At 43.2% G+C, this 27,569-nt stretch overlaps 1 pseudogene; it reads right to left on the bottom strand.

Moving 5' to 3' along the window:
- LOC140906113 (ethanolaminephosphotransferase 1-like) overlaps positions 1 to 27,569 on the bottom strand; it is a 58,777-nt pseudogene that overhangs the window by 14,754 nt on the left and 16,454 nt on the right.

Genomic DNA, 27,569 nt, shown 5'->3' with positions numbered 1-27,569 from the left:
CTTCTTTGCAGAAGGCAGAAGCTAAGGCTTTGTCTACACTACACACCTTTCAGTGACACAGCTGTGCCGTTACAGCCATGCCGCTAAAAGGTGCGCAGTGTTGCTGCTGTGTGTCGGCGGGAGAGAGCTCTCCCACCGCCAAAAAACTTCCACCGCCAACGAGCGGCTGTAGCTTAGTCAGCAGGAGAGCTCTCCTGCCGACAAAGCCCTGGTCACACCAGCGCTTTTTGTTGACAAAACTTTTGTTTTCTGGGTGTGTGATTTTTTTAACACCTCTGAACGACAAAAGTTTTGTCAAAAAGAAAAGGAGGACTTGTGGCACCTTAGAGACTCACCAATTTATCTGAGCATAAGCTTTTGTGAGCTACAGCTCACTTGATGCTGTAGCTCACGAAAGCTTATGCTCAGATAAATTGGTGAGTCTCTAAGGTGCCACAAGTCCTCCTTTTCTTTTTGCCGATACAGACTAACACAGCTGCTACTCTGAAAACTTTTGTCATTCAGTTGCCAGCGTAGACAAAGCCAAAGAGTTAATTTTGACTGAACTGAGTCCTTAAATGCTTGGCAGTTGAGTAGCATTTCAACCTGCATCACTAATATTACCAATTCTCAGCAGCCCTAAGGTTACAGCTATACTGCAGAAAACAAAACATCAGCGAGTCTCAGAGCACAGATCAACTGACTCAAGCTTGAGGGGCTTGTGCTATCGGGCTAAAAAGAGCAGTGTAGATGTTCCCACTGGGGCTGGAGTCTGGGCTCTGAAACCCAGCAAGGGAAGAGGGTCTCAGAGTCCAGGCTCCAGCCCACAGCAGTAGCAGCAGTCTATGCTGCTATTTCCAGCTCGGTAGCATGAGTCCCATTCAGTTGCCCCAGGCTCTGAGACTCACTGCCACAGGGTTGGTTTGTTTGCAGTGTAGATGTGCCATAACTGACCCATCTCATCACCACACTATTTTCCCTTTCAACCTCTAGACTGATAACCTTATATTCAATGACTGCTGAAGAGTCAACTGTAAAAATGATTCATTTACACCTAGCAGCTGGAAAAATTACTTAGCAATGTTTGGCATCTCAGAGCCTAGAAAACCCCTCCCCACTCCATATTCCACATTTTAGAGCAGTGAGACTGTTGGGAAAAAATTTCACTGCATAGAATGTTTAATATACCCTTGTTAAACTTTTAACTTTCAGAGGCACTGGTAGCTGGAGAAGTGGCTGTTTATAGAACAGGACTGATTCTCACTGTTATGCATTTCTGGAGAAAGGAACTTTTTTGTTTTCATTTAATTTCTAATTCCACTGATTGGCGGGGCAAACAGATTATTACATAGTCAGCTGCTTGCTGACTACACAATCAGTATTTTATTATTTACAGTGTAAAAGTTTGCACCACATATGAACTGAAAAGAATCAACTGAGAAGAAAATTTTAGAATTTATAAACTTAACATGTCTGAAGTATGCAACTTTAAGCAATTTAAGCAAACAAATACATATTCAAGCGTACCAGTACAGCATGAATTACAACACATCTGATTTTACACGGAGACAGGATAGTTGTGCAAAACGTGTATGCTATTTGCATGCACAAAGACTCAATTAACATTTGCATGCACATGTTTTGGATTCAGTGAGTTTGCGCCCATATTTGCCACCTAAGGCATTGTCATGGTGAGGCTACATGCTAACCCATTGTAGAAATCTAGCACAGACTGGTCATGAGATAGCTCCATATAGTACAGTATACATTGCTATCCCTTTTGAACCAAGTGGTTAGCCAATGTTCATGATCTTCTGGTTGAGTAGGAGGAGAAGTTGATGATGGAGACTTGTATTTCTTTCAGGCAATCCTTTTTATTTACAAAAATGTTCCCAAAGTCCTGTTTCCCTGATCACAGTAGGAATCAAACAGGAAGGAATTTCTTTACTAACCATTCCAAGCCTCTTTTCAGCCAGCATTCTGCCCCAAAAGCTCTTCCTCTTGCATTTCTCTGAGCCATGTTACTAGTGTTGCTGGCTGCTTCTCTGGTGTGTTTCCTCATGCACAGCCCTACCAAACATTATTCTCCCCCACCCCCCATATTTGCCCTAAGCCCCCAGAGAAACTCTCTCAACACATATAGCTCAGCCTTTGTCCAGTCGAGCCGTGTAGCCTGTGTTTTGGGCAGTTGTTCCTATTGTTTCTCCAAAAAGGACCTTACCTGTTTCTTGCATTTATCCTGAATGAATAGTGGCTAGCATGCACATCAGCTTCGATAGGGTTTCACCCAGCCTCCATCATAACAATACTTTCATATGTACTAAGCTGGTGAATATATTAGCTAGCACATGCTCAGAACACACCTTTAAATCCTAATTGAGCCAAAGTCTAAGCATACTTTGAAAGTATGGTTTGAAAGTATATCCCTTAACATTACCTAATGACTATTCAGAATGGTTAGCTGCTTTGCAATAGAAAGTACAAGAAATCATTTTGAAATGAGTTACCAATATGTTACTGAAAATTTGTCTTAGCAGTATATGCCAATAAAAAAGCAATCTCTCTCCTCCCTCAGGTTTCAGAGTAACAGCCGTGTTAGTCTGTATTCGCAAAAAGAAAAGGAGTACGTGTGGCACCTTAGAGACTAACCAATTTATTTGAGCATAAGCTTTCGTGAGCTACAGCTCACTTCATCGGATGCATACTGTGGAAAGTGTAGAAGATCTTTTTATATACACACACAGCATGAAAAAATACCATCACAGGGCCTAATAACATCAGCCACACTATCAGAGGCTTGTTCACCTGCACATCCACCAATGTGATATATGCCATCATGTGCCAGCAATGCCCCTCTGCCATGTACATTGGTCAAACGGGACAGTCTCTACGTAAAAGAATAAATGGACACAAATCAGATGTCAAGAATTATAACATTCATAAACCAGTCGGAGAACACTTCAATCTCTCTGGTCACGGGATTACAGACATGAAAGTTGTGATATTACAACAAAAAAACTTCAAATCCAGACTCCAGCGAGAAGCTGTTGAATTGGAATTCATTTGCAAATTTGATACAATTAATTTAGGCTTGAATAGAGACTGGGAGTGGCTAAGTCATTATGCAAGGTAACTTATTTCCCCTTGTTTTTTCCTACCCCCCCCCCCCGCCAGACGTTCTTGTTAAACCCTGGATTTATGCTGGAAATGGCCCATCTTGATTATCATACACATTGTAAGGAGAGTGGTCACTTTAGATAAGCTATTACCAGCAGGAGAGTGGGTTGGGGGGGGGGGGGTGAGAAAACCTGGATTTGTGCTGGAAATGGCCCAACTTGATTATCATACACATTGTAAGGAGAGTGATCACTTTAGATAAGCTATTAGCAGCAGGAGAGTGGGGTGGGAGGAGGTATTTTTTCATGCTTTGTGTGTATATAAAAAGATCTTCTACACTTTCCACAGTATGCATCCGATGAAGTGAGCTGTAGCTCACGAAAGCTTATGCTCAAATAAATTGGTTAGTCTCTAAGGTGCCACAAGTACTCCTTTTCTTTTTGCAAATACAGACTAACACGGCTGTTACCCTGAAACCTGTCATTTACACTTTAGTTTCATACCTAATTGCCTTTTCTATTGTCTTTCTGTTTTTAAAAACCAAAAATGCAATGTTTCAATTTACAGTTTTTAGATTTTTCAGGTTTAATCATTCTCCTTTTTTACTTTCCTCCTCTCCTCACCCCACCCCAGCCACCCTTCCTTTGTCCACTGGAATAAGGAGCATAAAGGTCAAAATAATTGAGAGAATGTGGCAGGGGAAACATCCTCTTCCTCTCTGCCCCCCTTGTAAGAATTAAAACAAAAGCAGAACAACCCCACATTTTCTCAGTGAAAGAAAATATCCTTTTTTTTCTTCTAACACCTTTTTTCCCCACCTCAGAAAAGTATGAAAAATGTTTTTAGAAAGTGTGAAAAAATACTTTCATTTGTTTAAACTTTTTTTAAAGTTTTCATACTTTTCCAGTCAGCAGTGTGCCCTTGTTGCCAAGAAGGCCAATGGCATTTTGGGATGTATAAGTAGGGGCATTGCGAGCAGATCGAGGGACGTGATCGTCCCCCTCTATTTGACATTGGTGAGGCCTCATCTGGAGTACTGTGTCCAGTTTTGGGCCCCACACTACAAGAAGGATGTGGATAAATTGGAGAGAGTCCAGCGAAGGGCAACAAAAATGATTAGGGGTCTGGAACACATGACTTATGAGGAGAAGTTGAGGGAACTGGGATTGTTTAGTCTGCAGAAGAGAAGAATGAGGGGGGATTTGATAGCTGCTTTCAACTACCTGAGAGGTGGTTCCAGAGAGGATGGTTCTAGACTATTCTCAGTGATAGAAGAGGCCAGGACAAGGAGTAATGGTCTCAAGTTGCAGTGGGGGAGGTTTAGGTTGGATATTAGGAAAAACTTTTTCACTAGGAGGGTGGTGAAACACTGGAATGCGTTACCTAGGGAGGTGGTAGAATGTCCTTCCTTAGAAGTTTTTAAGGTCAGGCTTGACAAAGCCCTGGCTGGAATGATTTAAGTGGGGATTGGTCCTGCTTTGAGCAGGGGGTTGGACTAGATGACCTCCTGAGGTCCCTTCCAACCCTGATATTCTATGATTCTATGATTCTATGATTCCAGTTGAAAAACACATTTTAAAGTGAGGAAGTATCATCTTCCCCATATCCCACTCATCCTTTTTTACATTTTTCCACATTTTTCCATTGTGGGAAAAAAACCATAACTGTGAGGGGGGAGACCCAAAAATATAAAACCTGAAATGAAACAAAAATTTAAAAAGTCAGTGAAAGATCATAAAAGCTCTGAACATTTTTTTGTCTGAAACTTTGGGGAGGGAGGGAAATACTTTTGCAACTAACTCTAGGTTAGATATGTAAATGGCTAATGAGTACTTCCACAGTTATGTTATGTTAGAATAATTTTTTAGAAGAGAGCTAAACCCTCAGGCTTCTGGGCATAAACCAACCACTAAGTGACAGAGGATAGGAAGAAATGTTCTCTATGGGTAGGTTATTGCATTATTGTCCACTTACAGGGATTCATGCACTTGCCTCTGGAGCATATGGTACAGGCCACGGTTAAGAAACAAGCTACTAGACTAGGTATGGCCCTGGGCTGATCCTGTATGATAGCTCCTGTTTGGTAAGGTTTAAATGTCATGCCTTGGGGTCATCCCTATTTATTAATTATTATTGTTTATGTATTTATTATCAAACCAACATATAGCAATGGCTGAGAGCACCTCCAAAAATGGAAACTTATTTTTACAAAATCAATGTAAATTCCAGTATAACACACCACAGAAAAAATTAACACTTTTTTTTCTACAAACATTAACCCCACTTATAGGAGAGAGTGCATGGCCCAGACCTCAGCCAGCTTTTACATCTCATTTTTCAGTTGGGACTTGGTCCTGCATTATTGAAGCCAATGGATGCTTTGCCATTGATTTCAGTGGGCACAAGATCGGGCAGTTAGGGTGGGTTTCACAACAGGACTGAGGTATTGCAATGCTGAGCATCACGGCACCTTACTTTTAGGTGTCTAAAAAATCTGGGAACAACACTGCGACCCACAAAGCCAAGTTATACACCTAGGTTCTCTATACAATGAACAGGGAGGGACAGGCACCTAAGAATGCAATCCACAAAAGCCAGCATACTAGTTGGGGAGCCACCTAAGCTAGTTAATGGGAGATGCGGATGAGAGGGATGTGTCCTAAGCCCTGCCCCTCTCTCAGAGGTGGGCATGTAAGCTCTGGCTGAAGAAAGACAGCTAGCTTTGCTTAGCAATCCATGAAAAGGAACCTACTGCCAAATGGCGCCTAAGGCATTTATTGTGAGAATGAGTTTGGCACCTGCCTTGCTCCACACAAAATGGTGCAGGGAGGGTGTGTCCACCTTTTAACTTTTAGCCTAGTGGTTAGAGCACTTGCCTGGGATATGAGAGCCAAGTCCAATTCTCCTCTCTGTGCCGGGAGCAGGGAGGGAGGGAGGATTTGAACAGGGGTTTCCTATGGAGAGTTCTACTGGCTACTGAGCTATGGGACATTCTGATGAGGGCTCCCTCAGTCTCTCGTATTGAAGCTGTTCCATGATGGATAAATAAGAGAGTTTGAAGCAGGAGAATTGGAGCTGACGTGTCTCACCTGCCAGGTGGGGCCCTAACCATTGGATTACAGCCTCATTCACACTCTTCCTCTCTCTGAACCTATTACTTCCACTGTGGATAAATACTTAAATAGTCATTGGGCCAGAAAGAGGGAGTAAGTGGATGGGAATGACCCTGTAGGCCATTAGTTAGGGCACCCACTAGGAGGTGGGAGACCCTGGGTCCAGTCCCCTTGCGGCAGTCACTTTTTCATTATTTATCCACAGACAACTGCTTCAGCGGGAGAAACTGAGGGCATCCCCTCATCAGAATATCAGTGGTGAGTGAACTCTCCTAAGAGGTGGAAGACCCCATTTCTCCCACTTCTGGCGGAGAGGGGGAAATTGAACCTGGGTCTCCAACTACCCAGGTGAGTGCTCTAACCCTGGTCTAAAAGTTATAAGGTAGACATCTCCTCCTACAGCTAGATTTAGAATTGGACTTGATCCAGTTGGCAGCCTCTGAAGACTCCTTCCAGATCAGGCCCCACACACAACTTAAGTGGCTGAATGCCTCTCCTCCCCTGGCTCTCAAATTGCTTTGGGGCTTAGGTGGGAGATAGGTGTCCAGATGCCTAAAGGGAGTGAGCAGTGCACATGCTCAGAGACAGAAACTTCGATTCTGAGGGAACTTTTATGCTAAAAAACTTAGGCACCGAATGGGTTTAGGTGCCCACAGTGTTCAGTTGAAGTTTTGTGGATCGCAGTAGAGCCAAACGGGGACTTAGGCACCTAAGTCTGGGATTAGGTGCCTAAATCAATTTGTGGATCCCATCTTTACTGGCCAATCCCAAAGGTCTGAAACATGCAACAATGCTTGGATTATAGAACAGCCTTTCTATTGTGCACTTAGAGCTGCACTGATGAAATACAAGGAACCCACTGTAAGTTCTAATGGCACCTCAAGCACAAGAGCAATTTTCTAACTTCTGATTTTGATTAGTATTGTGAGGTGTGGGGAAAGGAAAGCATTTCTTTCTGTGCATTCAAAAGTGATTTTTTTGCTTGCAAGTGAGCAAAAACTTTATGGCAGCTTTTTGGATTCATTTAAGGTACCAAATTCACTTGGGAAATAATTGTGTGAAAAGACATGTTTTTCTAAAAATGTTCACATCAATATCTGCCCTCTACTATTATGCTTTTTTATTTTTTTTTGCAGGGGGGTCTGGACCAGTTATGACACACCCTGTCCCAGTGTGACCCTATGGGAGATTCTACTGAGCCAGAGTGTTGAGGGGCAATTGTGATTAATCCTCACAGGGCTTTCAGGGTATCATCTGAGAGGGCCTTGCTGAGTTGAGGTAATTAGGTACAGCTGAGGCTACTTAGTGTCTGAACTTTTAAAAGGGACTGGGCTTCTCTCATACTACGTTAGAAAAGGTGTTTGCTGTCTGGATGTCAGGATAGGGAGCTCTTTAGACAGAAGAGCTACCCTGTTTATTTTGTTTGGTGTGTATCTGAGAGTTTGCTTTGTGGCTTAAGGATTTGAGCTTCATGATGAAAATGTGGCCAGGGCCCATGAAAGTTTTCTGGGTGTGTTCACTTGGTAGCAGAAGAAATACTGTAAAATACTCTGGAGTGGTTTCTCTGCTTAACCTGGGATTCCAGTGAGATTTCTGTCCAGTGTATCTGACCCTGGACTTCCTAGATGCATTCAGAGCATGCAAGGTGATTCACAGGAAAGTAAGGAAGACTGTCCTAGCCCTGCAGATCTAACACTCAGTTTTGCTGTTGTTTTTGTAAACTTAAACACACTCAATCCTGGTAATGAGAGAACATGAGCTTCACTCAGTAAAACAACAACATCTATTGAGAATGTGTTAAGAGTGAAGTTCACCATTAGGGACGCCAATTGTTGAAAATCCATTAGAGACATTTGCAAACCTTACTCTTGCTCTTCTAAATTGATTGTCCAAAAACTTGACAGCCCAGCAGCTCTGCTTCTGTACTGGGGTGAGGAAGGGGAGAGAGAATGAAACTGCATTCAGATACTTTGCCAAGTGTTGACCAACCAGATACAAGCTCATTGTTAAAGTGCCAACAGTGATTAATAACAGCCACCAAATGGTTAAGTGATGCCCCATTAAGATTTAATTAGGGGCCTTGGAAACAAACTCACAAAATGTCAGTGTCCTGTTTGTTTCTCTATTTATAAGTGCTCATGAAACGGACTGAATTGCAAGAGAGTGGATTCTCTGATTTTATTTTTATATATATGAAATCAGTTCCACAGAATGTGCTTGTCATTCAGGCTTCCCCCACTATCAACTAATCTGGTGAAACAACCTCTGTGTGAGAAGGTAGGTTAGCCTTCATCTTTTCAGCCCTTAGTGTATCTGAGACTGTCACCATTTTTAGGAATCCTGGCACAGAGCAAAATGAATATGGTGCTACAGATCTCAGACTACCATTGCAAACTGAACTGAACCTACTCATTGCACATAAGCTGATGAACAGGTATCAAACGGTGACCACTTCTGGTCTCTATTACTGAACCCAGATTCAAACTTGTGACACAAAGACTAAATGCTTTCTAGCCCAAAGTCAATTCCAAGGACTCTCTCATCTGCCCTCTCTTGCTTTGTGAATGTAACTGAAGAGTCCCTAAAAACAAACTTGAAGACTGATTTCAATAAAGTTACAAGGGACTGTGAAAACAGTAATAACTGGGCCAATTAATATAGTTCATTTGGGGGGTTTTGTCATCGTTAAAAACAGTCATATATATATTCTAGCCATGAAATCTGTCCCACTAAGGGCATTGTAACTCCTGTGTGACAGATTTTAAAGGCCTCCCTGGGCTCTTAGATATGTGTAAACTACCCAAGACAATGATGGAAAGAACATTCAGTTCTCTTGCTTCAGGAATCCATTCACATGACCCTTGCCTGACTAGCATGCAATATATAAACAGAGCCTAATAACTCTTAAGTGATATTATTAAGCTTTTCTATGAGGTGGTTTTTGGTTGAGTGAGAGTAAAGAGAGGCTGCTTGCTTCTGGGGATTTTAAAGCTTTAAGAAGCCTCCCTTCCACAAATCTTCTTAATATGTTGAACAGTGTGAACTAAAGCTTCATCCGTGGCTTGTCAAGCCGAAGGAAGGTCATTATTTTTCTCCTTAAACTGGTTGTCACGTGCCTTAAAGACAGGCACAAAAGAAGATAGGTACTTGGTAAAGGAAGACTGCACTCAGTGGACTAGTTCAGGATTGCATATCACACCACCACATAGCCAACTTCTGCACAAGCTGGCATTGATCTTCTCAGAGTGCCTATGGTGCTCTGACTTGTGCACAAATCACTCCATATCTCCCTATTTCCCCACTTCCAGCCACCAGATGGCATTTTAAGCTCATTCCCACATAAAATGAGTTGACAAATTCATGAGATATTACTGTGGTGTGTTCTATTTCACATTTTTTTTCTCCAAAAATGTGAGAAAAATGGGCATACTGTGGACCTGAAATACAAAGGATTATACAATTTTGGCTGCTGTCATAAGATTTTACATTGAGGGTAAAACAAGAGAGGAAACAAAAACACATCCTTGTACACATTCCTTCTAAAAATTATGCCTAAGTACAGGGTCACTCGAATAGTTCTACTTCTTTATAATCTGTGAATTCCTGGAAGGTACAATAGAAGCTGAAGATAGTACCTTTTAATGGTTTGTAAGTGGGGGTGGGAGACGGAGAGTGTGTGTGAATTTAATAGGCACAATTAAATTATCTCCTCAAACACATTTGTACAGCTTCTAGGGAAGTCAATGGGTGATAAAAACACATACCCAAGAGCTTAATTTGGCTCAAAGAGTGCAAATGTTTCTTAAGAATTATTTCCATACTGGATGTGTTAAATAGCGTATAAGACCAACTTCTCCTTTTCCTGTCTTTTCTCTTCCTAACTAAATTCATTACAAATAAAAATCTAATACATCAGGATATTCAAAATGTGCATGTTAATTTCTTAACATTCCAACTAAATCCTGGAAGATATTTCAGACACATTCCTGATTTCATGTTATTGAAAACTCATTATTTTAATCTGTTAAAAGATAAAACTACTTCTGTTCTCTTTCCAGTTGTAATTCTGTCTGTTTCCTGGCTTAGGAAATTTTCAGTGCTTATATCAGAATCTAGAAATAAAAGTGATTACATCAGATAGGAAGTAATGCTAAACATTAGTTAGTAGGAGTAGCAACATTTTAGCATTTCTGTTCTACAAATACTTTCTAAATACAAGTTTAAAAACTGAATAGCCTGCTCGTCAGGTTTACAGTTTTGTATCCTAACATTATTTAAACAGTAAAAGCCTTCATTCTTTCCACCACATCACTTTGTACCAATAGTATCTAAGGCCCAAATTCTCAAAGCTAGTTAGGATTTGAACGTCAGTTGAAATCAATAGAAGTTAAGAGATTAAATACCTTTGAGGATCTTGTCCTAAGAACCTATTGTATTATGGATTAAAAGGGTCAAACTCATACTAATAAACACACATACATACAAATTCCATGTCTCTCTCCTCCCCCACCACCCCAATAATGAAAGCAATCTTACTTGTGTGACATTAACTACATTTGAATCTTTGGAAACCTGTCAACCAAGCAGCAAAAAGAATTAGACCCCCTGATTGAAGTCAGGTTCTTCTGTTTCTCAGTTGTGAGTTAGTGAGCATCAGAAAGTATGAACGTGAGGAGGAAACATTTCTCCAATCGTTTCCATTTCTCAGTGGGAGATTCTCTAAATCACTACAATATTGATCTTAATAAATCACTCTGTAAATACATCTCTTTCAGTGGCAGATAACAAATATCGTAGGAAGAAAAAAACATTATAAAGAAAAAGAAGTAAATAAGCTAGGAAAAACCATTTAGATTTTCACAGCTCTGGAGATTTACCTATCAGCAAGATTACTAATATATCTGTAATAACCAAATAGGAAAGTCTTGTGCCAAACTTCTACCCCAAACAGCAGCAATCACCAGATACATTGCTATTAATGTCTACAGAAAAAGGATAAAGCTGTTTTAATCTTCCACTTATAAAGGCAAATTTAAATGCATAAAATTTCACTCACCCTAATCGAGCATAAACTCCAGGGTCCAAATATGCTGGTTTCCACCTCTTCCCTCCCCACACAATAGGGACTAATCCTGCAACCCAACTCAATACTTGGAGGTAGAGGAGCAAAGTTCCAATACAGCCAACAAAATGACTTTAAGAATAAGCTGTACAAGATGCAAGCTGCAATCCTGGTAATGTGTGCATCTTCCTCTTCTCAGTACTAGTCCAGAAACTGCAACTCCCCAATCTCTTCATAAAGCCAGGTCTCATAGGTGTCAATGGACCGAGCTTCAGATTTTCAAATCTGGTTACTGTAATTATTTTCTGTCTCTTTAATCTAGGGGTGGACAAACGTTTTGGTCTGAGGACCGCATCTGGCTATGGAAATTGTATGGTGGGCAATGAATGCTCACGAAATTGGGAGTTGGGATGCAGGAGGGGGTGAGGGCTCTGGCTGCAGGTGCGGGCTCTGGGGTGGGGCCAGAAATGAGGAGTTCAGAGTGCGGGAGGGCGCTCTGGGCTGGGGCAGGGGGTTGAGGTATGGGAAGGGGTGAGGGCTCTGGCTGGAGGTGCGGGCTCTGGGGTGGGGCCAGGGATGTGGGGTTTGGGGTGTAGGAGGGGGCTGCAGGCTGGGGGTGGAGAAGAGGGGTTTGGAGTATAGGAGGGGGCTCTGGGCTGAAGCAGGGGGTTGGAGTATGGGAGGGGGTACAGGCTCTGGGCTGGGGATGCGGGTTCCAGGGTGGAGCCAGAAATGAGGGGTTCAGGGTAGGCGGGGGGCTCCAGGCTGGAGCAGGGGATTGGAGTCTGGGGGAGAGTGTTCTGGGCTGGGACCAAGGGGTTCAGAGGGTGGGAGGAGGATCAGGGCTGGAGCAGGAGGTTGGGGTACGGGAAGAGGTCCGGGGTGTAGACTCCAGGCAGCATTTACCTCAAGCAGCTCCCAGAAGCAGCGCCATGTCCCCCCTCCAGCTCCTACGTGGAGGCGCGGCGCCAGCCAGGCGTCTCTATGCACTGCCCCGTCCGTAGGCACTGCCCCATACACAGGCACCACCCCTGTAGCTCCCATTGGCCACAGTTCCCGGCCAATGGGAGCTGCAGAGCCAGCACTTGGGGCTGGGGCAGAGTGTGAAGCTCCCTGGCTGCCCCTACACATATGAGCTGGAGGGGGGACATGCCGCTACTTCCAGGATCCGCATGGAGCGGGGCAAGCCCCCAACCCTGCTCCTCAGCAGAAGCTTGAGGGCCGGATTAAAAGGTCTGATGGGCCAGACGCGGTCCGTGGGCCATAGTTTGCCCACCCCTGGTTTCCAACCCATTTTTTCCCCCTAAACAGAATAAAGCAAAGTACTTTTAAGGGAAAAAATAGCTGACATTAATTTCTTATTAAAACAAAATGGAAAAAATGAAAAAATAGAACTCATCTTTTTTGTAAAGATTCTTAGTATGGGTAAGAGATGCTAACACTATTCATTACCGGTAGGGCCCTACCAACTTCATGGTCCATTTTAGTCAACGTCATGGTCAGAGGATTTTCTAAATAATAAATTTCATGATTTCAGCTATTTAAATCTGAAATTTCACGGTGCTGTAATTGTAGGGGTCCTGACCCCGCAAAAAATTGCGGGGGGGGGCGGCTGCAAAGTTATTGTAGTGGGGTTGTGGTACTGCTACCCTTACTTCTGCGCTGCTGTCTATAGAGCTGGGCCCTCAGTCAGCAGCCGCCACTTTCTGGCTCCCCAACTCTGAAGGCAGCAGCGCAGAAGTAAAGGTGGCATGGTCTGGTATTGCCACCCTTACTTCTGCGCTGCTGCTGGCGGGCGCTGCCTCCAGAGCTGAGCGCCTGGCCAACAGCCGCTGCCCTCCAGCTGCCCAGCTCTGATGGCAATGCAGGGAAGTAAGGGTGGCAATACTGTGAACCCCCCCACCCCCCCCGCAACTCACTTTTGGGTCAGGACCCCCAGTTTGAGAAACGCTGGTCTCCCCTGTAAAATCTGTATAGTCTAGGGTAAAAGCACTTAAAAGACCAGATTTCATGAGGGGAGACCAGATTTCATGGACCATGACACACTTTTTATGGCCGAGAATTTGGTAGTGCCCTAATTATAGGATAGACGAGGAAGCAAGCAGGCAACTTTATTAAAAATAAAAGGAGTAACCACTTAATTCATTAGGCACTGCATTGAAAACTTTACCCTATGTGGGTTAGGTTACTCTAGTTATAACAGTGATGTACCTGTAATTTGGATATTCTGATTAAAGTTAATTTGGTGGCATCGTTAAAAACATTCTTGTTGCGGTAGCTCTATTTTATTTCACATTGTAGTCATTGTATCATAATAATCTTCACATCACTGCTTATTAGCATTTGAAGGCCCAGAGCTGACTAGTGTTTCCTGTCATTTTAAGGGCGTACAGTGGACATACAGTATTGAATGCAGAAGAATCAAAAAGCCTCCAGTCAGGATACCGTAGGCAGGACTGGTAGTGCCGCCTATTATTAAGGTTGCCTAATATGTCTCATTATAAGACTCTGTTCTTAGTTGCCAACCTTTAACAGTTCAGGCTGAAATTTTATATGCTGGGTGTCTGCCTCAGGCTGAATTATTCTGGAAAATTTCAACCAAAACGATGTAGTTGTGACTAAGAATGAGGCTAGGGGGAAATACGTTAACGCGCCCATGTAAAATTCTGGTGGTGTTTTCTTTAAAAAGCTCTAGCACCTCCATGCTTTGTAGCAGGGTCTTGAAATTTTACAGTAGGATGGCATTTGTACCAGGGATATGCCTTTTACCATTTTGGTGTAAATCTGCCCAAATTTGACAGGCTGCCACAGGAAGGCTATTGAGGAGCTAGGGAGGGAGGCAGGCCGGAAACCAGGAAGGTTTCTGTTGGAAACCTGCCAGGCATCTGTCAGAAATTTGTTGAAATCGAGACGTTCCCCCAGAATGTTTCAATTCTGAAGCATCAGCATTTTCCAAGAGAAAACTGTTCCATCAGAAAAATTTCTTACCAACTCTATTGCCCATGCACCATTCCCAGAAAGCAACTGAGGATGCTCCAGCAAGGACTATGGGGCAAAGCTGGACTTTCCTTGAAACAGATACTTTCAGCTGCTTTGTACCAGGATGGGGCCGGGCACAGGAACTGAAAGCAGGGAGCCTGTCTCTCCTGTGATCTCAGTGACCCCTCTGTTAGCATGCATGAAGGAGGAAGTCACTAGAGCTGAATGCAGAGTGGGCTAAAGCTGGACTAGGAGAGAAGGGAAGAAGTAAACTGGGACGAGGAATCTGGTGAAACTGAGACTGGTGGGAGGGTGGGGGTAGGAGGAAGAAACCAGTGACTGTTACTGGAGACTGGAACCCAGGAGGTAGGGGAGGCTGTACTAGGTAGACAAGGAGACTGGGACTGGGATTTGGGGTGGGGGGAGACTGAGACCATGAACCAGTGTGAGAAATGGGAGGAGGGAGTTAGAGACCAGTTAGATTGGGGAGGCGGGGTGGGGAACACTGACATCAGATGAGGTGATTTTTTTTTTCAAGTTGGGCGATTCATCAAATCCTAATCCATTTCACAAATGATTTTTTTGTTTTTGACAAATCAGCATTTTTCAACAGAAAACATGGCTAGTCAAAAAATTCCCGATCAGCTCTACTCACAGGATCAAGTGCATTGTTTGTTATTTTACAGATGCTGTAGACGATGCACAAAAGAATGTTTTTTAAACTTCTGGAGAGGGGGGGAAACCTTTTGTAGTGATAATCAAGGTGGGCCATTTCCAGCAGTTAACAAGAATGTGTGAGGAACGGGGGGGGGGGGGGGAGGGGAAATAGTTTTACTTTGTGTAATGACCCATCCACTTCCAGTCTATATTCAAGCCTAAGTTAATTGTATCCAGTTTGCAAATTAATTCCAATTCAGCAGTCTCTCGTTGGAGTCTGTTTTTGAAGTTTTTTGCTGAAGAATTGCCACTTTTAGGTCTGTAATCGAGTGACCAAAGAGATTGAAGTGTTCTCCGACTGGTTTTTGAATGTTATCATTCTTGACGTCTGATTTGTGTCCATTTATTCTTTTACGTAGAGACTGTCCAGTTTGGCCAATGTACATGTCAGAGGGGCATTGCTGGCACAATGATGATATGATGGCATATATCACATTGGTAGATGTGCAGGTGACTGAGACTCTGACAGTGTGGCTGATGTGATTAGGCCCTATGATGGTGTCCCCTGAATAGATATGTGGACACAGTTGGCAACGGGCTTTGTTGCAAGGATAGGTTCCTGGGTTAGTGTTTTTGTTGTGTAGTGTATGGTTGCTGGTGAGTATTTGATTCAGGTTGGGGGGATTGTCTGGAAGCAAGGACTGGCCTGTCTCCCAAGATCTGTGAGAGTGATGGCCATCCTTCAGGATAGGTTGTAGATCCTTGATGATGTGTTGGAGAGGTTTTAGTTGGGGGCTGAAGGTGATGGCTAGTGGTGTTCTGTTTTTTTTTTTTGTTGGGCCTGTCCTATAGTAGGTGATTTCTGGGTACTCTTCTGGCTCTGTCAAACAGTTTCTTCACTTCAGCAGGTGGGTATTATAGTTGTAAGAATGCTTGATCGAGACCTTGTAGGTGTTTTGTCTCTTTCTGAGGGGTTGGAGCAAATGCGGTTGTATCACAGAGTTTGGCTGTAGACAATGGATTGTGTGGTGTGATCTAGATGAAAGCTGGAGGCATGTAGGTAGGCATAACGGTCAGTAGGTTTCCGGTATAGGGTGGTGCTTATGTGAGCATCACTTATTACCACCATAGTGTCCAGGAAGTGGATCTCTTGTGTGGACTGGTCCAGGCTGAGGTTGATGGTGGTGTAACCCTTCTGCCTGTCAGAGTTGGCAGCAACAAGGGCCGGGTTCAGTATCTAGGGGTTTCATTCCAATAACACAATGCAAAACTGGCTCGAGCCCCCACCCAGTGACCTGGGACAAATATATACCACCCCCGCTGGGCGCCTCCAAGAGGCAATAGTTCCCCTCTCGCAAGCACATAGTCTGAGTGTAGCAAAAAGCCTTTTAATAACAGAGAGAAACAATGTGGCATTATGTTGGGGAAACACCACCAACAGGATTCATAACACAATCCATGAGCAAAAAACCCACGCCAAGCAAATTGGGACGTGTCCTTTCCCTTTGGTTCTTGAGTCCAGCAATCCAAAATCACCCAAAGTCCCAAAAGTCTCTGCCCCAGAGTTCAAAAGTTCATCTGCAGTGTTTTACTTCCCAACCTAGGTGGAGATTTGGGGTGGGGGGGTTAAGGGGCACCTTACGTGGTCCAAAGTTGATGGCCCCACCTCTCCATGGAGCTCCGCTCCGCCAGCCGCCCCATGAGCTGCTCTAGGCATCCAACAAACTGCTTTGCTCTACAAGCCGCTCTGCTCACTGTCCCACAAACTGCTCCACCATATATCTTCAGGCTCCCCCACTACTTAACACAACACTCAGCTCTTAGTAAGTTTAGCTCTTTTGTGATTTCAGTTTGCAGCAGGGGAGCCTCTGTGCTGGTGCACCATTGGCCCAAAGTGAATTCAGCTCAGCAGCCTGTAACTAGACTCCTAAGGGAATCAAAATTAGCTCTGATATTCCACAGTGGAGAGAGGTGGAAGTGCAATTAACATGTAAGGCCCTCACCAGGGGGCCCATACCACCAAGTATTAATACCTGTCCCCAGCCTCTCTTAATTCACAGAGTTTTGGAACCCATGTTTTAACTGGGAATTGGTCCTGCTTTGAGCAGGGGGTTGGACTAGATGACCTTCTGGGGTCCCTTCCAACCCTGATATTCTATGATTCTATGATTCTATGTCCCTTGCCTAGCGAGTGCTACTTAGTTGATGGCGAGTCCCTCCATCATAACAAAAGGCCAAGTACAGTTCCACTGTCCTTGATTCCCATAATCAGGGTAATAACAATTTATTCTTCCTGCCCCAATAACAGAGACACTGGGGATCCCACAGCAGCCAAAGTGACCATTTGGGCAGCTATGGCCTCATTCTAGGTGGCATGGGTGTGCATATGCAAATGAGATCAGCCCCTGAAGTTCTTTTCCACAACTTGCCACACCTCACCACCAGATGTCAGGGTGGAGCTCATCCTGACTCTGCTTACATCGGGATGGAAATTGTTGAAATCATGGTAGAATTCCTCAAGGACTCCATTACAGACCTAAAAGTGACAATTCTTCAACAAAAAACTTCAAAAACAGACTCCAATGAGAGACTGCTGAATTGGAATTAATTTGCAAACGGGATACAATTAACTTAGGCTTGAATAAAGACTGGGAGTGGATGTGTCATTACACAAAGTAAAACTATTTCCCCATGTTTATTCCCCCCTCCCCCCATTCCTCACACATTCTTGTCAACTGCTGGAAATGGCCCACCTTGATTATCACTACGAAAGGTTTCCCCGGCACCCCCACAACCGCTCACCTTACCTGATCACTCTCCTTATAGTGTGTATGGTAACACCCATTGTTTCATGTTCTCTGTGTATATAAATCTCCCAACTGTATTTTCCACTGAATGCATCCGATGAAGTGAGCTGTAGCTCACGAAAGCTTATCCTCTAATAAATTTGTTAGTCTCTAAGGTGCCACAAGTACTCCTTTTCTTTTTGCTTAATACATGAACCTCTAGAGAATATGAACAAATAAAAAATCATTTACAAAGGAAGATTTGTTTTCTGCCCCCAAAATAAACATTACATAAATGTCACTCTAGAAAATAAAAGTAAACAGCTGAGCAATCTTCTGGGTCTGATTTGAACAGGTGCAAAACTTAGCCTGATGTGAATTTTTTCAGACTTTTTTTTTTTTAATTTTAACATGACATTATGTGCAATAAATTGATACATATAGAAACAGGTAGAGAACTGGTGACAGGCAGTTAAGTAATATGTAAAAAAAATTAATTCTTAAAGAAGCTTGCTATGCATTTAGATTTGAGCAGATATTCAGTAATAGCGAAAACAAACGAAAAAAGGAGTTTCACAGAAAAACCACTTAATTATAATTCTGCTGACGGGCTCCTTGATTAATTAATCTAACAGAGCGTAAGAGTCAGTGCAGCAGAATTCCACTGATTCTAATGGGCCTTCCACACCTATGTCCTGATCCTGCAAAGACTTACATATGTGCTTAACCTTATGCATTGGGAGTAACTCTGTTAACTTTGATAGATCTACTCATGGTATGTAAAGTTAAATATGTGCCTAAGTCTTGTTTAGATGGAGAGTTGGTGCACAAAAAGCTGGGGTGTAAATTTCCCATCGGGAGTAGATCAAATCATGGTTGTCTTTCTCCCGGAGGATAGAAGCGACTTTGTCTGTATGAAATAAAAGCTGGTCTCTATACTGGAAGGAAAGGTTAAAGGACTAGAGAGAGACCCATGTATTGACCTTGTGTTGCACCAGAGAAAATGAAGACTTTTTGGCTAGAAGTCAGGATTTGTTACTTCAGGCACAGCCTGCTGAAGAATCAGAGAGGGCAGTGCAGGGGGGAACTGAAGAAAAAGGAAGGAAGTTGGCAGTATGTGTCCTCTTGAAGAACAAGGAGGAGAACCAATATACCCCCAACACAGATAGAAGTAAGCAACTGCTTTCAGGCTCTCTGCACAGGTACTAGGAAGAATGCCTACCCCTTCCTACTTATCCATCTGGACACCTACGATACTGCCAAGAACGACCTTGAGTGGATCACTGTAGACTACATGTTACTGGGAAGAAAGTTAAAAGAGTTTGGGGTTCAAGTGGTGTCTCATCCATCCTCCTTGTTGAAGGAGAAGGTCTGGGCAAGGACCACTAAATCATGGAAGTAAATTTGTGGCAACACAGGAAGCTCATGTTCCAGGAAAGGGGATTACTGTGCTGGCATGGGCTCCATCAATCAAATACTGGGAAGAGCATCTTTGGACATAGTCTGGCTAATCTGATAAGGAGAGTTTAAACTAGGTCCTATGAGGGATGGTGACAAAAATCCAGCCAATGCACATCTAGGTTCAACTAATGAAGACAAGGGGAAGAGGCTAATTTCTGGAGAAGGGACTAGAAAACACAACTGCATTAAAAAGGCCAGAAGAAAAGCAATAGGGCAGTCTGCAAAAATATCTTCAATGCTATATACAAATGCAATGAGTGGGAACAAGCAGGGTGAACTGGAAGTCATGGTATATGAAGAAAATGACTGAACTGGTATTGCAGAGACTTAGTGGGACAACTCTCATGATTGGAGTACCAGCAGTGAGGTACCAGCATGGAAACTGTTCCGAAAGGATAGGTATGGGAAAAAAAGGAGGAGGCGTTGCGCTGGACGTCAAGAATGTGTACACTTGGTCCAAGGCCCAAGAGGAAGTGAGTGGCAGACCTACTGAGAGCCTCTAGATGCGGATAAAAAAGAGAAAGAACTGTAGCGATGTTAGCGTGGGGGTCTATTATAGACCACCAAATCAGGAACAGGAAGTGGATGAGTCATTCTACAAGCAGATAACAAGGTTAGCTAACACACATGAGCTTGTTTTAATGGGGGATTTTAACTTCTCTGATATCTGTTGGAAGACAATTACAGCAAAACATAATACGTCCTGCAAATTCTTAGCATGTGTAGGGGGCAACTTTCTGATTCACAAAGTTGAGGAAACAACTAAGGAGTCATCCATTTTTGATCTGGTCTTGACCAACTGTAAGGTCTGAGGCCTTTTTCTGCAGCCACATTAGGACACCGGCAGCCATGAGCCAAGAAGCAGAAAGTCACATCCTCACATTCCATCTCAATTACATTAAAACAATTACATATCAGGCTGTTAAGAAGGCGCTTCTATATTAATAGAACCAACCCACCACCAGATAAAGAAACAGAGCTTACGATGTTTAAAGAAAACTTTCTTTGGTAGCATTCTGTTTGGCAAGGAATCACTTATCAACCGTTGTGGGTGTGAAATCTCTACTTCTTTATTGTTTTTCCTTTATGGTCCCTACTTCTCTATTTTTTATCTGTATGGTCTCTCTTTGGTTCTTTGATTATTACTGTCTGTTGCATAACTAATTTTGCAAGATTTAAGTCAACTAAGATGGTAGGGTATGATTGGGTAAAGAATTGTTTCGCAATATGTTAGGATTGGTCAAAATTATTTTGTAATACTTTAGTAAAATGATTGGTTAAGGTACAGCTAAGAAGGACTCAAGTTTCACTATATAAACTTGGGTCCAAAAGGAAGTTCTTTGGAACCTAATTCCCAGGATACAGCCCCAAGATCAGAGCTGCCAGACCTCAACACCCTGCCAACTATATTATGCAGAAACTGGAGTCCCCGGATGACCTGATCCTGACTGGCCATCAGGAAAAGTTTGTCTGCCTTATTAGGAGTGGTGAGCACTGTATGCTTAGTGTGTGCATTCTGGTTTGGTAACTGTTAATAAATAGAAGTTAAGGATATTACTGTGTAAGGCTCTTTCACTGATAAAAGGCCCCGCAGAAGAGTATGCCCTGGGCCCTAGGAACTGAGTAAGGGGGGTATTTAAATGAATCAGATTACGACCTGAGCCCTCAGAATTGGGTCTGGGTGGCCCTGAGCCCTACGAATGGGGTAAGGGTGTGTACCTTTCACCCAGAGCCCTAGGATCTGGGAAAGGGTGGAGGGTGCCTAAATTAACTGTGTTATGCCTTCAGCCCTATGAAATGGGTAAAGGTGTGTGCCCTAGAATGTGCAGGTAACACAACAGGGATAAATTAACTGAGAATGTGAAGGTGGTTGGGAACTTGGGAGGAAGTGATCATGATCTGATCCTATGGAAAGGAGGACATAAGAACAGCAAAACAAGGAACCTAGACTTCAGAAAGGTGGATTCAACCAACCAATAGTAGGCAAAGTCCCATGGAAAAGCCAAATAGGAAGAAAAGGAGTTGAGGGGGGCTGGCAGTTCCTAAAAAGATGTAATACTAGAGGATCAACATTAAGCTACTCTGATGCAAGGGAAAGATCAGAAGAGCTACCTAAAAACCAAAAGGGATATATACAGGAAATGGAAGGAGAGGCATGTCACCAAGGAAGTATACATGGGAATAGCGTGAGGATGTAGGGACAAAATCAGGAAAGCCAAGGCAAAGAATGAGTTACAGCTGGCAAGAAATGTTAAAGACAACAAGAAGGGGTTCTTCAAACATCTCAGACCAAATAGAAAGATCAAGGATAGTGTGGGTCCACTGCTCAATGGAGACGGTGAGCCAGTAACAGAAGATGATACGAAGGCAGAGCTGCACAATGCCTACTTTTCTTCAGTCTTCACACAAAAAATAACATGACCGGACGACTAGCGAAGTTACCATAGACAATAAAGAGGAAGGGATGCAGATTGGGATAACTAAAGAACACATCAGCAATCTTCTGATTAATTTGAATGAATTCAAGTCAGCGGGGCCTGATGCTATTCACCCAGGCTGCAGAAAAATTAGCTGAAGAACTCTCGGAGCCACTGGCAATAATATTTGCAAACCCATGGATGACAGGCGAGGTCCTAGAAGACTGGAGAAGGAGTAACATCTTTTAAAATGGGGGAAAGGAGGAGCTGAGGAACTACAGACCAATCAGCCTGACCTTGATGCCTGGGAAGCTATTAGAGCAATGTATAAAACATTCAGTTTGTGACTACCTGGAGGATGAAGGGGTAAATCACAAGCGGACAGCATGGATTTACTAAGAACAAATCATGCTGAACCAGCTTGATTTCCTTCTTTCACAGGGTATCTGGTTTGATGGATAGGGGGAATGTGGTGGACATAATATACCTGGACTTCAGCAAGGCTTTTGAAACAGTCCTACATGGCATTCTGATAACTAAGCTGGAAAACTGTGGGCTTTGCGGAACTACCATTAAGTGGATACATAATTGGTTAAACAACCACAAAGAGTGACCATCAATGGAATTATATCAGACTGGTGGGAACTCTCAAGTGGGGTTCCACAGGGATCTGTTATGGGTTCAGTGTTTTTCGACATCTTTATTAATGACTTGGATGTAGGAATAGAGAGCGTACTGATCAAATTTGCAGATGATACAAAGCTAGGTGGGGTTGTCAACACTTTGGAGGATACAGCTAAAATTCAGAGGGATCTTGATAAATAGGAGAACTGGGCTATAGACAAGAAAATGAAATTCAACGAAGACAAATATAAGGTGTTACACTTAGGGAAGAAAAACCAAATGTGCAAATACAGAATGGGTGATAACTGGCTTGGCAGCAGCACTGCTGAAAAGGATCTGGGAGTTGTGGTGAATCACCACCTCAACATGAGTAGCAATGTGATGCTGTTGCAATAAAAGCAAATGCAATTTTAGATTACCTTAACACAGGCACAACATGCAAGTCACGGGATGTGATAGTACCGCTCTACTCAGCACTGGTTAGGCCTCAGCTGGAGTACTATGTCTAATTTTGTCACCAATGTATAGAAAGGATGTGGAGAAACTGGAAAGGATCCAGAGGTGAGCAACAAAGACGATCAAAGGGATGGAATGCAAGCTATACGGGCAAAGGCTGAAGGAACTGGGTATGTTTCGTTTGGAAAAGAGGAGATTAAGAGGGGACATAACAGAGGTTTTCAAATATTTGAAAGGCTGTCATAAAAAAGATGGAGAAAAGTTGTTCTCTCTTGTGATAGAGGGCGGAACAAGAGGCAATGGGTTCAAACTACAGCACAGCCGATTTAGATTAAGTCTCAGGAAAAACTTCCTAACTGTAAGAACAGTAGGACAATGGAACAGACTGCCTAGGGAGGTTGTGAAAGTACCTTCATTAGAAGTTTTCAAAAAGAGGCTGGACAGCCATCTGTCTTGGATGGTTTAGATAACAAATCCTGCATCTGGCAGGGGGTTAGACTACTACTACTACTAGATGATGCTTGTGGTCCCTTCTAACCCTATGATTCTTTGAAAGCGCACTAGGAAACTGTTAGTGCACAGTAGTGGAGTCCACACCGTCAGTTAGTGTGCATCAGCCTGGGGCACTATAAATTTACACCCCAGCTTGCCGTGCATGAGCTCTCCATCTAGACAAACATACAGTTTGCAGAATAGAGGCTGTACAGGACCCTGCTGGGGTGTGCCTCTCAATATAGTAAATCAACCCTTAACATTAATTCTATTTTAATACTTAGTAGAGGTGAGAAAAATATTTGGAGAAAATGACTTTCCAACAAAATTTGACTGCTTACAGGTTTTCTTTTGAAGCCATTCTACAAAATGTCAAAGCTTTCCATGCAATTGCACATAAAAATATTCTTGCTGTTCACATGAATTTGAAAACATGATATTCACTTAGATTAATTTCAAGCTGTGTAAATTGATTGTGACTGGTCACACACTGGTTCAGTAGAGCCCAGTCTATAAGCAGGTGGTTTGTTTGTTTTTGTTTTTTAACTGGTATAACTATTTGGGTTAGGAGTGTGATTTTCTTTTTATCTGAAATAGCTATCCAAGTACAACTCTTAACGTTGGAATAGTAATGCCACTACCATCTTTTCAGTGAATACATGCTATCTGGGCTTTTCTGGTGGTCCACTGCTCAGACTGAGAGGCTCCCTCTCACAACTGATGTTTATTTTCTTCCTTTTATTTTTAGCTTTGTTTCCTCTCTTCAATTGGCAGTAGTGAGTAAGAAGTAGGGACACAGCCTATCCACCTAAATCACTCCAGTTATTACCAACATTTGTAATTTATCTGGTGCGACTTAACCTACCATTCTATTAAAGAAAATTTCCCATAGTGCTTCAGATAAGCATAAAGTCTCTGGGACTGCACACAGTAGCAGTGCTACACCTGTCAATAAGAAGCAATAAATTCTTTGCTGCCACTTCACACTAGCTGTTGGAGCTGGCTTAGAGCCACAGCAGGGTCATGGTTAGAGCTAGTCCAAATTTTTTCATAATCTCTTTTTCAATTATAATTTTTTGACAGAATGTGTAACTTATTTTGATCAAAATTTCCCATTTTGTCATCCAAAAACCGGAAACCAATAAGTTTTTCAGTATAAATTGATGGGGCGGCATCTTTTAAAAAGTTAACTTTTCAGTAACATTTTTCAACAATTTTTAATAGCTTTTTTTAAAAAACTTTTTTTAATCAAACATCTCTAGTGTTTTTTCCACAAGAAATTACAAATAAATGGAAATTTTTAAATCTATAGAAATTTCCTGTGAAAAGTAACTGGCATTTTTAAACCGGCTCTAACCACGGCCCTTCCTTCACCTCACTCCTTATGGGGTTTCTAATACTGTTTACATGAATCCTTGTGCACTGGGACCAAAACTGTCATGCACCAGTGTAATGTAAAGAGGCTCCTCTTCTGGCTGCCTTTTTGACTCTGCATAAGACTAAGAGCTTGTGTTTACTGGAGAAACAAACACCATTAAGGCAGCACCCTTCTTGATATTGGATGGTTTTAATTAACAAAAAAATTAAGGACTTGATCAGTTGGTCTCCATGTCCACTGAAGGTAGCACAAGAACTAATGGACTTAATCTACAGCAAGGGAGATTTAGGGTTAGATATTAGGAAACACTTTCTAACTATAAGGCCTGTAATAGGCATCCAAGGAAGGCTGTGAAATCCCCATTGTTTGAGGTTTTTATGAACAGGTTGGAAAGAAGCTGTTAGGAACGGTCTAGATTTACTTGATCATGCCTCAGAGTAGGGGGCTGGACTTGATGACTTCTCAAGATCCCTTCCAGTCCTACATTTCTATGATTCTATAAATGTAGATGTATTTGATCACCTATCCTTCAGAAATTTTACATCTAATTTTCAAGTTTATGTATCATGGCCTCCTTTGAATGGCTAGCTCTAAGCAAAGCCAATCGAAACACCAATTACAACGAAAGCACTGTAATTACATTACTAATTCTGATGAGTCCTGCAGTGGCAAATAAAAGTGATCTGCATAACTTACAAGAATTTCTCTGTCTCATGACATTTTCATGATGAACCACAGCTATTTTCTTTTCCAGTTAAGATAGAGGCAAGTACAGAGGGTAGTCCGCTGCTTCACAGAATGAAGCTGAGTCATCATCATCATTCTGTGAACTGCACAATGAGGGTTAAGTTTTCATTGAGCTTACACAACTGCTGCTATCATATAATATGCTGTACTTCCTGCACACTATGCTGAAAACGTGGCCCTGAGTGACTGGCTACCATCAATTTAAAAATAGGGTCGCCAGTTTTGGTTGGACGTATTCCTGGAGGTTTCATCATATGACATAAACTTTAATTAAAGATTAATCTTTAATTTCTGGGGACTCTAGGACAATCCTGGAGGCTTTGCAACCCTATTTAAAAAGGAGGCACGTTGGTAAGGGGGACTGGCTCATCTCAGTGCTTGAAGTGGTGTAATAGTGTAACTCTGTCACTGAATGAAGTTAGAGTCCTCTTCTTCTGTGCTGCTGGAGGTAATAATGATGTGCATGCTTTAAACAGAACCTTTCATCTAAGGTTCCAAAGTGATTTACAAATATGGATAAGTATTGCCTCCATTTTACACATGGGAAAATTGAAGCATAAAGAGATGAAGAGCCTGGTTCTACTACCCTTATTTGCCTTGTGTACCACCTTAATCTGTGAGAAATGGCTTCTACTACAATGGGGTTTAGTACAATAAGGTACTACTAAAGTATTGTAGGGAGTATGATGGCAGAATTGGGCCTTAAATAACTTAACTAAATTTAACCCAGTGAATTAGTGGCAGAGCCAATAACAGGAACTGGATCAGCAGGGCTGTCTCTAGCTATTCTGGGGCTCTATGCTGCCTCCCCCCATGGGGGCACCCAAGCCTCTGCGGGGGGGCTGGCCCCAGGCCTCTGTGGGGGGGCGGGGCTGGCTTGCAGGGCAGGGGGAACCGCCTCCCAACACTCACCAGCGGCACAGCTGGGGCTGGTCACTGCACTTCCTGCCGCCAGTGAGTGCAGCACCTCAGCCATCCTGCAGAGCTCAGGGGAGTGGGGGCGGGGCCAGAAAGAGGCAGGGCTGGGGCGGGGAAGGGGTGGAGCAGGGGCAGGGGCCCTGGGGAAGAGCTGGAGCAGCACGCAGCTGCTCAGGACACCAGGAAATTTGGTGCCCCAAATTTCCTGGTGCCCTACGCAGCTGAGTACTTTGTGTATGGGTAAGGATGGCCCTGTGGATCAGACTCCCCCTTCTCTAGCTTCAGTCAGTGCATAATGAGCGTTACTTCAATGCCAAGCACTAGTTGCTGGAGTAAGGACACCTTGGGTGTGAGCCACAAAGATACTTGGGTCCTGTTTTTGGACATAACTATGATCCACAAAGCTCTGCTCAGCTGCTGCCTAACCCTGTAGGCACCTAAACTTACTCGTTGCCCGTGGTTTTGCCTCTGAACGTGCTGAGAGGCAGCCTATGGGATAGCGACCCACAGGAGAGTTCACACAAAATGGCTGTGGTGGGAGAGGAGAGGCTACTCACCCAGAATGTGGGAGACCCCTAGTCCAAGTCCCCCTTCCTCCTGAGGGAGAGAAGGGAGTTGAACAGGAATTAGCCATCTCTCAGGGGAGTGTCCTAACCATTGGGCTATGGCGTAGTCTGATATGAGGCTCCATCAGTCTCTCCTATTGAAGTTGTTCCCCTTTAATTGAATAATTAAGTATTAACTGGGCCAGTGACAGAGTCAGAATGATTCTCTAGCCTAGTGGTTAAGGCACTCACCTGAGAGGTGGCTGATCCCTGTTCAAATGGTGAGTACCCCGTCCACAGGGCTAAAGGTTATAAGGGAGGTCCTCTTCCTCCTCTTTTCTGTTGTTTCAGGCCCTGCACACAATTTAGTCAGCCGAACACCTATCTCCCCTAGTTTGTGGCTCACATGCAAAGACAGGTGCCTTCCTGCAGCCCAGACTTAGATGCCTATCTCCATAAGAAGGGCAAAGCTTACCACACACCTTTCATAGAATATCAGGGTTGGAAGGGACCTCAGGAGATCATCTAGTCCAATCCCCTGCTCAAATCAGGACCAATCCCTAATTTTTGCCCCAAATCCCTACATGGCCCCCTCATGGACTGAACTCACAACCCTAGGTTTAGCAGGCCAATGCTCAAACCACTGAGCTATCCCTCCCCCCTTTACTTGTCAGCGTCTCCCATTGGCTAGCTCAGACAGCTCCCCCGCCAGCATGCTGGCTTTGTGGATCATACTGTAAGGAGCCTCTCTTCCCCCATTCATTGTCTAGATGCCTAGGCTTTGTCGATCACAGTGTTGCTCCTGTAATTTTTCTCGATGGTCAAAAGTTAGGTACCA

Source organism: Lepidochelys kempii, chromosome 2 (assembly GCF_965140285.1).
Source record: "Lepidochelys kempii isolate rLepKem1 chromosome 2, rLepKem1.hap1, whole genome shotgun sequence".
In the NCBI taxonomy this organism is placed as follows: domain Eukaryota; kingdom Metazoa; phylum Chordata; order Testudines; family Cheloniidae; genus Lepidochelys; species Lepidochelys kempii.
This window is presented reverse-complemented; position numbering and strand designations above follow the sequence as displayed.